Raw genomic sequence first — 6,575 nt, 5'->3', positions numbered from 1 at the left:
ACTAGTCTGCATCAACACGTACAGAACTGAGGGGTGGGGGGGGGAGAGGGAGGGCGAAGGAGAGAGGGGAGTGTTTTGCGATTCGTTTTAGATGTAGCAATTGGAAGGGGGGGGGGGGCGCCCGTCGGCGATGGCTTGAAAGGCGGCGAGAAAGGAACCGCAGATCTGGACCACTAAGATGTTAAAACTTCGCCCGTTTAAGTAAACAGCCCGCAGAAAAAGAACGCGACCCCGTTTTCCTGGTTTCGGATACATTCGGGCGCTTTCCTGTACTCGTGACAATGCGAGTGTGCGCTTCCTTCTGGGATCCGTACCCAGAGAGAGATGTCCAGTTGACACAGTATACGTGGAGAGAAAACAAAACAAACGAAAGAGGCGATTCTCCTCTTTCCTCTCCCCCAAAAACTTTCTGGGCGTTAAGGGCTTCTTTGATGGTGCCTGGCACCTTCCCTGAAGGCCAAGGAAAAAGCCAGAGAAGCTGGCATGATCCGTAAAAGCTTCTACCTCCCACTTCCCCGCCCAGGGTGGAGGGGAGGGTGGCGAAGGGAACGAGAAGTACCGAACTACGAATTAAAAAGGACACACACATAACACAGATGCTTCTAGCAAAGCGCCCTAAACAAGGCGGAAAAGTTATAACAGCAACAGATGCCCAGGAAGAGCAAAAGCCCCAAACGAGTTACTACCCCCCCCCCCCCCCCGCTTTCCATCCAACCTCTCCCCCCCACACACACACACACTCCGGCCGCTTCTCTACCTTGAGAAAGACGACTCCGCTTCCACATAAAAAGAGGGGAGCCAAACGCCATCTCCGCTCCCCATCATCTTTGTCAACAAATCATAAAAACTTCACCAACTGGAGAAAGGGGGAAGCGAGCGAGCGAACGAGCAGGAGGGATGTGCTTGACGCGAGCGAGGCCAATTGGGTTAAAAGATGCTGCTTCTCGCAGGCCCTTCCAACTTCGCTGGTTAAAAATAAACTTTGCTGTAGGAGGGGAGGCGAGAGAGATGATCTGGATGAATTCCTGAGCTCAGACGGTTTAATATGGATGAGCATCAGGTCCTGCAGGCAACAGTCTGCAACGGGTGTTGCTGGTTGGTACAGTTTGCAACACGGAAGAAGGGGGGGGGGAGAGTCGGGGGGGGGGAAAGGCCAGGAGGAGCGGGGGATGGGGTGGAAAAGCAGAAAAGGCTGCATGGACTTTTCAGCATCACCGACGCTGCTGCCAGACCAACTTTTTCTAAACTTTTTTTCTCTCCTCCCTCCCGTAAAAAAAGCTACGATGCAAAAATTAAAACAAGAAAAAAAAAGTCCTGTCACTCTCAAAACGGTCAAAGCCCCCTGTGCGATTTCTCTTCCCTCCCTCCCTCCCCCCCCCCAGGTCTCATCAACCCGCAAATATATTCCCCCGCCGGGCTTTCTAAACCATCAGCTTCACCGAAACTTTTTTTTCCTCCCTCCTTTTCTTTTCTTTTCAAGGCGCAGGTAGAAATTTGACCTTGCGCTCTCGCGTACTTACGTTTGACTTGCTCCAGACTGGGCTGCTTGGGTCGAGCCATGATGGAAAGCTGGACTGGCGATGGTGCGATCGAGTGGTGGGTTCGTTTTTTTAAAAAAAATAACAACAATGGAGGGAGGGGAGGAAATAGGTGGAAGGAAGAAGAGAGGGAGACGGCGAAGGGAGAAAAACGAAGTTTGTTCCGGAGGGAGAAGGGGGGGGGGAAGAGAGAGAGAGAGAGAGAGAGAGAGAGGAATCAAATTCAAAATGGCGTTTCTATGGATGTGCAAAGTTCATCAACTCTACGATAAGTTCCCTTCTTCCTCTTCCCCGAAGGAAGAAGATGGACAAAGTTATGGACCTTCAGCTCCACAGCTGCCCTTCGAATGCGCCCCCGTCCTCGCCCCCCTGCCCACTTCTCAGCCGCTCTCCCCCCCTCACCCTAAGTAGACACATCACGTGTTGCTCCTGCTAGTCTCCAGGGGACGTGTTACTCAGCCAGGCTGCTGCTCGCTTGTTGGTTGCGAGCGGTAGCATCCCTATCTCTCTCGCTCCTTCTCTTTGGCTGGGAGGGGCTCCTCCTCCTCCTCCTCCTGCTCCAAGAAGAGAAGTGAGTAAAACTTTTCTCCTTCCTCCTCCTTATTCTCTCTCTCTGTCTCTTTCCCCCCCCCCCCCACCCCCGTTGTCTTGAGCCAGGAAGCGGACTACTTAGCAACTTGGGCGACACTTTTGCCAAAGCATCAGGAGACAACTTTCAGCCTCTTCTCTGCCCCCCCCCCCCGCTTTGCAGCGTCGCGCGTATTAATAAATAACTTCGCCGTTCCCTTCCTTCGAATGATGGTGGGGATACGAAGGAGGAAGTGTGCAGACTAGAAAGGCTCTTGGCGGTAACGTACCATCTGGCGGCGGTGGCGACTGCTGCTCCCCTCCATTACAGACTTCCAGTTGTAAGGAGGAAGCGCTGCTGCTGCTGCTGCTGCTGCTGCGGCGCCGAGAGAGGCAGTTGGGTGTTAGCGACTGATAAAGCGTCAGGGATGCAGACGGTGCAGTATCTGCTTTGAAGGGATCTCGGGGCTGACCCCGCTCCCTGTCTCGAGCGGCTTAATCCATTGTCAGCCAGGTGCCACGCATTCATCTCTCTTTCTCTCTCCCCCCCCCGCCACCTAATTAACCAGAAAGGCAAAGAAGCCCCATGTTGTTGTGGCTATACTCCAGCCGAGGGGTGGATGGAGCAACAAGTCGGCGCAATTAGCAATGGGCTTGCAAGCTCCGATATGTAAGCTTAAGTTCAGGGCGTCTCGCAGGAGTCTTTTCTCATCACTTGCGCCATCCAGACGAATGGACAGGAGTAAGTCTCCTCCATGTTACTTCAGATGTTATTCACCCAGAATTAACTTTGTTGTTTTTTTTTAGCAGGCAGAACTAATAGCAGAAAATACTAAATACATGGATATTTTAATTATTGTAATGTATGAGACTTATGTTACTTGCTTCCTTTTAAAAAAATAAAATAAAATAAAAGCCTGGTATGGAAATCAAACAAAGTAGTATCTCAATATGTCAATATGCTCATTATGTCCATTTTTGAGCAGGATGTTGTCTGATTAAGTCACTTTTTGAAAGTATAATTTTGTTGGTTGGGGCATAGTATATAGTGAGCGAGCTCATTCGTTGGGGTTTAGCAAGATGTGCCAGTGGGAGCATTTTGTCATGTTCAACAAACACTGATTGAAAATCTTGGTCTGCATTATGTGGGATCATGTGTAATTAATTTCTTAGCTGCCTTGTAAAACCCATATGCCCAAGGATGCCTTGCATGCCAGCATAGCTCAGTCTTGAACATAATTACCTCTAAGTTCATCAGGCCTTATGTCCAAATGCACTGTGCCCTTAACTTGGTTTTTTTTATTACTTCCTCCTGTCTGATCTTTTTGGATGCTCATAAGTTCCACAGATAGCTGCTGAACTTGCTCCCAAGTAAGCATTTTTAGAATGTAGCCTTAAGGACAGGCTGTTTATTCCTTTAATATAATAGTTTGGTTTAAAAGTATTTAATGTTGGTTCAGCTCAGGTACCCAAGTTAATACTTTTAGTAAGTTTCTTATTGGTTTGAATCCAAATTTGTCACACATGGAGGTCATGAGAAAGGAAATGGGGGGGGGCAGGATTTGTAGGATTTGGGGGCAACTCCAGAGCATGATAAGTATGATAACGGTCCATGAGGAAGGGGTGTGTGAATAATCTAAAATAGGAATTCATTCTTTTCTCCTACACAGAGGCTCTGTTGAATTTTGGTCTATTCTAGGGATGAAAAGAGTTCTACTATTTGTGGGACAGGTGGTTTGCATCCCTTGTCCCAGACTAGTGGAATATTAGGTCTTAAAGAACTCAAAAGATTGTTAAATGGATGACCAGAATTGGTGAGTAAAACAGAATTTCCAGTGAATATGTACTGGTGATACTACAACAGATAGCATATGGTAGCATTGCTTACTGCAGGGAAGCACATTTGCTTTGCAAAACAATTTTAAAATGAACATTTGCCAGAGTGCTGTATTCAACAGGAGTCAAAGGACTTCTTTGTGTTATACTAATAAATCTAGTTTACAGAACTGTATGGGGGTGTTTTTTGATCCCATTATTAAATTGTGTCAGGACAAGTGTGTTGGGAGGAGGGCTCCCTACTATAACTGCAGTACACTGGCTTGAAATCACATGGAATCATTCAGACACCCAATTCAATGCGCTATTCCTGAACACAACTTCTACTCAAATTCATAGAACTGACATAGGCTCTTACATACTTACATTCATCCTGTTAGGCTATGTTCACGTGGTACCCAAAATATTTGCAGAGTTTGTAGGATACTCTGAACATGAACAAACCACACTGCTTGGATTCATGCACTCTGCTAAATGATGGTTCCTTGTGTCCTGTGAATACAGCTGTTCACTATGGAGTCAGGCTTTCTCCTTATTCCTTTATTTTTTTTTCTGGTGATCACAGACAACATCTGGAAAGGAGCCCCAAAGCAAATATTATCTAGACCTGGTCCAAACCCTTCCAAATAGTAACTGAAGAAAAAATATCCCTGCTCAAATGTCCACTCATTCCAGTTTCTTTGTCTTCTCTGTCTCTCCTCCCCCCTCCCCAGCCAAGCATAAAACAGTATTTTGGAACTACTGCATATACTTAACTATCTTTGTGTTCTCTGAGATGTTCCTGATTTGGAAGTGGGTGTTAAACTCTGGCAAGTCTTTGAGTTCCCCTGCAGGTATTACTATTTTGTTCATCACTGGGTGGTTTCAGAAAGGATTAGCATTCAGAAAAGTGAGGTTGCTATTTCTGTGATATGCCTGAGTAAAGTAGTGGTATTCAGAAAGAAAATGGAGAGAATCCATAAATTCACCTATGGGAACTACCTTAAGTTCAGACTCTTACAATTATTGATTTTGGCTACCTGCATTTATCCATGTGCCTCCTGATGCTAGGACCCTTTCTGATTGAACCTGGAAACAGAGATAGCAATTGATGAACCCCATAAGAAACATTAATTCAGTTCCCCACACCATAACTCAAGAGGGATCAATTAGGTGACATTGCCAAAAGAGTGAAAATTGAATACATTTGCATAAAATGTACTTGTGTTGATCCCAATGACTTAAATGTAGAAATGATTACTATGAATTAAACAGAAAGTCAAAGTGCTGTACAACATTCCTTACCGTAAGTGCAGAAGACTATGTCCTGCTAATTATGTGCCTCATTGATAATGGGTAACTGAAGGGCCCTGCTCTCCTCTTGTTAAGGTGCTTTTATCTTCCAAATAGATTTGGAGAACCTTCCAGCCAGAGGAAGTCTTCAGATTGAGGACTGTCCACTGACTGGTCTTGAAACAGAGGATTGTCCTCAGTAAATCAGCTGCCAAATTCTATTCAGCCTTTATAAAAAAAAAAAATTCAAAGGTAGAGAATGTTGGAGATTTGGTAGGTTTAGTTTTCTTTTGCCACTTAAGCTCTTCCTGGGGATGCTGGGATAGAAAGTTATACCAGGAAGAAGAAAAAGCAAAACTGGAAAATGCCAGGCAGAGAAAGGTGACACCTCTACCTGAGATGTCTTTTTCTTTCCCTGTCTCCTTTAGTTTGTCTTAGGAAACCAAGCTTAGCCATTGAGTTACAGCACAAGATTCTCCTCTCATAATCTTCTCTCCCTATTTGATATCTTCAGAAAAAGGGGGGAAAACAGACTGAAGAAAGGAAAGCTTTTCTCATCTAGAAACTCTGTTTCTTTATCATTAACTCTTCACTCCCAATAGCACAAGGAAACAGAGTGAGAGTGCTAGTAGGTCACCTTATATGTTAAGACATAGTGCAGCTCTTCCCAAATTTTTCTGGAATTCCTTAGATACAGAGGTAAATAACCGAGTTCCAGTTGTCCTACATCAGGGCTCTCCAAACTTGGCAACTTTTAAGTCTTGTGGACTTCAATTCCCAGAATTCCTCAGCCAGTCATGCTGGCTGGGGAATTCTGGGAATTGAAGTCCACAAGTCTTAAAAGTTGCCAAGTTTGGAGAGCCCTGTTCTACATAACAGATGGTAGCTGGGTGACTTCGGGTCATTCTGTTTCAATGCAACAACCTCACCTGTCGCTTTTGTGGGACAACAGGAGAAGGCGGCATTGTGTACACCACTTTAAATTTACAAAATGAAGCTGGGGTACAAATTTAGCAAGTAAATAAATAACGGCAACTGATTTGACAGTGCTTGTTTTAAAATGTCTTTTTAGATTGCTGAGCTAATGAAATCTGCAATGCTGACTAACAGAGGGTATGTTTATTAGTTCGTTATGTAAGGCATTCATAAACCACATACTAATGCAAAGCCTTGCTAAGATGATACGTGGAAAACAAATGAACAATAATATGTTACAAAGAAAATACATAGCATTACATATGTAAGAAAAGTTGGATTACGTAGCTCCAAGTTCTCTTTGAGGAAAGCACTAATAAAATAATGGGTTCTAAAATGCCTGTAGCAAAAAAGGAATCACATAAATGCCAGCCATAAGGAGTTCTC

At 44.9% G+C, this 6,575-nt stretch overlaps 1 long non-coding RNA gene across 1 annotated transcript in view; it reads right to left on the bottom strand.

Moving 5' to 3' along the window:
* The window catches only part of LOC107283004, a 5,926-nt gene extending 3,899 nt beyond the window's left edge, over nucleotides 1–2,027 (bottom strand). Inside the window, exons 1-2 of the long non-coding RNA XR_001548793.1 lie at nucleotides 1,941–2,027; nucleotides 1,521–1,574 (exon numbers count right to left, since the gene is read on the bottom strand). This is a non-coding gene — a long non-coding RNA (uncharacterized LOC107283004). The remainder of the gene's footprint in view (nucleotides 1–1,520; nucleotides 1,575–1,940) is intronic.
* Nucleotides 2,028–6,575: the final 4,548 nt, after the last annotated feature.

This window comes from Protobothrops mucrosquamatus, unplaced genomic scaffold (assembly GCF_001527695.2).
Source record: "Protobothrops mucrosquamatus isolate PMUCROS unplaced genomic scaffold, P.Mucros_1.0 scaffold23, whole genome shotgun sequence".
Lineage (NCBI taxonomy): Eukaryota > Metazoa > Chordata > Lepidosauria > Squamata > Viperidae > Protobothrops > Protobothrops mucrosquamatus.
This window is presented reverse-complemented; position numbering and strand designations above follow the sequence as displayed.